Below are 6,000 nucleotides of genomic sequence, written 5' to 3' on the forward strand. Positions count from 1 at the left end.
TGGGGAAACAGCATAATTGGGGTTTAGGCCAGATTGATGCCACTCATCGCAGTTCAGTGGTTCCTGTTTGTTTCCATTGGCAAATTTAAAGAAAATATATGACCCTATTTAGATATTTTCATACTTAATCTCCATCATCTCACAAATGTTTCAAGTCCAAAAAGAAGGATGTGTGTTTGCATAAGTGGTTAAGAAGAAGTTGAGACAGGCCATTAGGATCCCCTCAAGTATTTCTTCTTTCTGTTTACTGTTCTGTTTCATTCTTAGAGGTTCTTCAAAGTTACCTGACATTTTCCCATATCTCTTTTCCTGTCATGTAGCCAGGAATATAAAATGTGGTGCTTTTTCTTCCTTCTAAATATACATTTCATTTCTCATATCTTTCTCTTCATTAAAAAAAACAGACTTTGGAGATTATTCGAAACAACAGCTTCCATATCTTCTAGCGCCAAAGGCAGCAACTTCTTTAGACAGAGGGCAAAAAGACTTCATTTGTCATCTTCACATTTAAATTCACTACCTGCAGAGCTTATTGCTACACCTGCTTCAAAGTAGGGATGTAAGCCACTAATTTCATTCTCAAAGGAAGCAATGAGTAATTTTAACAATTTTGTTCCTGCTGTGAGAATACCCCTGGAAACAACACAATTTTTAAATATTATTTAACCATACTGAACCATGGACTTTTCCCCTCAGAAAACTCTTCATTGTCTGTGTAGGAATCTTGTTTTATTTGAAGAAATGTTTGTGGAGAAAAAGATTCTCATATATACAAAAATAGATCCCTGTGCAGAAAATGCAACTTTCTAAGAAAAAGTGGGGTTTCTCATGCATGAAAGTTTTGAAATTGAATATACTTGGTGCCATCAAGTTCTTTTTATTACGGTTTCCTGATTGTCATGAAATTATTATTTCTACCACTGAATAAATATTTTCAAACATTCTTTCCATCCCCAAATCTTTGATAAATTCTCCAAAATTGAACTGGAAGAGAATTAATATTTTAAAAGTATTTAAAGTATAGTTGGCCCTCTATATCTGGAGATTTTAATGATTAGCAGATTTGATTAAAATGTTATCTCTAGGAATCTCTAAGGTCTCCAACAATTCTCTACTGGAAGGTAGACATAGAGTCATCCTGGAGGACTCAGATAGATGAACAACTTTCTAGGAAACTCTAGGTCAGTGGTTCTCAACCTGGGGTCCCCTCAACTCCCAGAAATCCTAACAGCTGGTAGACTGACTGGGATTTCTGGGAGTTGTAAGCCAAAAACATCTGGGGACCCCAGGTTGAAAACCACTGCTCTACGTCATCCAGTGAAATTCTATAGTCAACTTCTGGTGGATGCTGACTATAGTGTTGTATTAGCAGACCTAGAGATTCCTAGAGAAATGTTATCTCAGGTAAATAAAAAATAGCAAGTGTTTTGGGGGGTGTTTTTCCCACTCCTGACCCAGAGAATGTAGAGCATTGGCTGTAATCATAATCAAAATAAGTATTAAAATAAAAGAGTTTCTTTTTTTCTAGAACAAAATGTACTGGAAAGAGAAAGAGAATGGGAAGAAGGACAAGGACATCACATTTGGGAACATATGTATCAGCAAATGTCACGTATGCCTGTGAACACAGCACAATAGAATACTCTATGAGTACGAGCGTTTCTAAGGAGATCTGCTAGCAGCTATCCTCCAGGCTGTTTGCTTTTGTGCTAATTTCCTACCTGGTTAAAGAATCTTGTGAACATGATGTTTTGATTAGTTTTATGTAGAAGGTTAAGAAGTAAGCAGGGGAGGGGAGTAGAAACAGAAAGACAACAAGATAAGGCCAATTGCTGCAATATGAGTCATCATGAACATTTCCTCTAAAAGAGCCCAACAGCTTTTGCAGCAATCATGTCACACCATAATTTCTTTGTCCTTAATACTGTGCAATTGGGAAATATAATATACTAAAAGTCTATCCCTTTTTTTTTTTACTATAGTTCAATGGTATCATGGACAAAGGTTCACAGTCACAACTTACTGTATATACTTATGTATAAGTCTAGAAATATTAGTTGAAAATTGACCCCAGAAACCCTGATTGACATATCCCTTGGTCAATGTTAGTACTGTACCTTATCAAAAAGAAGAAACTATCTCCTTCCCTTAGTAGAACGTTGAAAGATGAGGTGTCACTCTGTCCTGCGACCCCATCAGATGGGGAGGTTTTGTTTGTTTTTTAGCAATTTAACACTGGTCTCGTGTCTTTTTACCATTTTTACGGCCACTGACACATCCATTCACACAACGCATTGCTAGTCATGCCCCTTTTTGGCATTTTTTGCGGGATTCCCCCATCAGCCACCATCAGTTTGCTGCAATTTTCTACATCACAGGCAATGCCCTGTTCTGATTCCTCCACCCTTCACTTCCCATCATACGTGAGTTGCCATGCTGCCGTATTGTAGCCCCTGAAATGTTACTGGGGGGAGGTCCCTGGAGTGCCTAAAAGAAGCACTGAGCTCTCTTTACTACTATTGGCTTTCTGGAATGCCTGGGTGAGAAATTGGTGAGGGCTACGTGCAACATGTCCCAAAATGGCACTAGCACTTCCCCTCCCTACAGAATGACCCTTGACTTATTAAAATCTGTAACTTTGATACCAAAACATGCCTTTGATTCACATATACACACTCATATATAATACACCCCTAAGAGTACTTTAGGAATTTTTTTTAAAAAAATCACAATAAAATGGCTGTGTGGTCCTGGTTTTACTTCTTTTTTATGATGTGTAAAGTCACTTTGGAATGCTGACAATAAGCATGGACAAAATGTCAATAAACTCACAAGAACCCCACAAAAGGTTTCTGGTTATTCATATGTCTATCTATTATGTAAACTCCGCAGCTGACTAGAAACAGAATTTTAAGCCTCGGGGAAAGTGATCTAGTACTCTGCAGCAGCCTGAACGGGCTACTAGCTGCTGGTAGTCAGAATTTTAATTACTTCATTGGTATCTCACTACCACAGTTTTTATGGTGTTTTCAGCTTAAATAAATGACTAAATAACTAAATAATATATAGTAAGGAAAATATTGTAGTATATAGGTTGTATATACAAACGCAGGCTCATTCTCTTGAGTCATTCCTTATAGACAAAACAATTGTTAGAATTAACAAAATTTGTACATCTGTACTTAATTATTGCTATTTTGCCTTCTGGTGACATCTGGGGCTTGCTTTTTGCACAACCATACTAAACCTAAATCACCCCAATATTTTTCACTTTGCCCCTCTCCTTCATTAGACTACGTGTTTTATATGAATGTGTACATAATAAATAAATCTGCTTTTATGTGTTTTACAACGAACACTACACTTATTTTTTTCCTCTGCTACAACTTGTGTATACATGTGGGGGTGGGGTGGGAGGAACTAGTTGTTCAGCTTCTGCCTCACTAATTTGATAACTTTTCTTGACTGAGGCTCTCACATTCCCTAACAATAGTAGCATCCATGCACATTATTGGCAGATTTGCCTTCCTTTGTATCTAGGTCCAACAATAGCTGGAATTTAGTCATATCTTAATGCGAAGTTGAATCTGTTGTACATGGTACATCATAAAGTAAACCTTTCTGCATTACAGCTTCACCCCCCACCCCTACAGAGAAGGAGGTAAGTAGGGCGGGCAGGAGGGAGGGAAATCCACTTCAATCTCTAGAATAGGACCAGTTAGAGATTTAAATCAATAAATATACATGTGAAAGAGCAGAGAAATGAATTATTGAATTATTCAATTACACTTGAATTTTCTACACAATTGACATCTTTTACTCCCACATTCACACAGAGGTGTCAAAGTAAATGGCATTTTGTATTCTGATGTGAAAACTACACAACACATATGAGCATTTCATTGAAGTTCTAACACGAAGCTGAAGATAGAAACAATACAAAAGAGCTTCAATACAAAAATGCAAGCTCGTCTTCATGACTGATTTACTGAAGAACTATATCGCTGTGCCCCTGTCTTGCTCATTCATTACTGTAATTTCTACCAACTCCTCTAGGGTAGCAACACATAACTGGCCACTTGTACTATGGGGGCTTGCATAGCTCTTACAGGTTGAAGAAGTTACCTTTTTGCACTGCAGCTCCCCAGATTTTCCAGTTAGTGCAGCCACACTCTGAACTCCCATCTCTCAAGCATTTGGTTGAATGTCACTTTCAATGTTATTCAGACAGCAGAGTTAACCAAAGGGCCAACAGCAAGAATGGCAAAGACTGTAGTGGTGGTATCCTTTTCAGACAAGCTCAGTTACAAAGGTAAGCACTATGAACTACCTTTTTTGCATCAGACTTATTTAATATACACACTGTGATTTTTACGTAAAGACATTATTTTTTCTGCACCTCTCTTAAACACAGCCCACTTCTGTTGACAGTCACTATAAGGCCAAATTTTGTAACTGAACACAAACATGAAACTTAATTGTTTGAAACTTGTTTGAAAGCTCCCCTGACCTACCGAAACCTGGGGTTCCAGGCTCAGCTAGGAATATAGGAGAACCTGTGACTTCAGGGGGAGTGTAACCCCATCCAGCAAAAGTTGTAACCCTATATCCTGTTCAGCCTCTCGGCTGATCAGGAGTACCTCTGTCTTGACTGAATTCAATTTCAATTTGTTTGACCTCATCCAGATTATCACAGTTGCCAAGCATCAGTTCAGGACCTGGACAGCCTCCTTAGTAACAGGTGGAAAGGAGTGATAGAATTGGATATCATCAAACTCCAAAACTCCTGATGTTTCAGCGGTTTCATGTAAGCACATAACAGTCACAAGGATTAAGCAGTTTTTAATATTTTATTGAGTGTTTTCTGATACAATATTTATTTATTTATTTATTTACATTACTTTTACCCCGCCTTTCTCTCCTAGGAGACTCAAAGCGGCTTACAGTAAATAGGCAAAAATTCAATGCCTAAAACAATGTAAAAACAGCAATTCATATAAAACAATCTACAAAACAACAGTTCATATAAAACAGACACCATTACAAAATACAAACACATTATATAAAATTTTAAGAATGGTTATAAGTGTTTAAAATAGAAAAGAAAGAAATATAATAGAAAAAGAGTTGAACAGTATGGAAAGAGGCTACATACTAGAAGGTCACATACAGTTCAAACAATATTTTTTTCTAATACTATTTATTCTTTCAATCAAACAAGACAGCAGGTAGCATGATAGTTTTAAATCTAGCAAACTCAATCCAACTTGTTGCTTTGCATTTTGTAATACTTTGTTTTTAACTTTTGGATTTTTGCCATTTTTTATGGAATAAGATAATTTTGGTTCCCTTTTCTGTAATCCTTGGTACCTTTCACTGCCTGCCTTCTGCTAATGAAGATCATCAAGGCACAATTGCTAAGGCTTTCTTGAAAAATGGGGACTCTTTCTTGATTTGCTGGATCTGCTTATTGTTTCCTTAAAAACACAAGATTTATTAGCCACCTCTTGAAACTTAGTGGGAGTCTGTCCTAGAAGTGCTGTTGCAGGCTAAATAACCCATATAATTAAAACTACTTAAAAAAAAAGGTAGAAGCATTTGTCCATATTCAAAGGTAGTGCCTGCCTATACTGTTTAGCTTGATGAAAGAATGGCAATTTAACATGGAAAATGACTCATACGTAAAGCAGAATAATGGTTCTTATTATGGCACATGGGCTTTATCCTGTAATCTGTAATAAGTCTGATGATTCAGAGAGAAACATGGAGAGATCACATCTACAATGGATACTTATAAAACTAGACAGCATGAAGAGATGACACTTGCTAGAATTGTGTAAATCTAGAACCCTAGATTTACACACTAGGGTTAATCATTCAATTATATAAATGTAAGTACTCTTGGATACCATACTGTCATGGCTTGTGCTGAAGACATACATGGAGGGGAAGGGTTTCTTCACCTAGCATCTTAGTCAGGGGCAAACAATAATAATAATA

This window comes from Anolis carolinensis, chromosome 1 (assembly GCF_035594765.1).
Source record: "Anolis carolinensis isolate JA03-04 chromosome 1, rAnoCar3.1.pri, whole genome shotgun sequence".
NCBI lineage: Eukaryota > Metazoa > Chordata > Lepidosauria > Squamata > Dactyloidae > Anolis > Anolis carolinensis.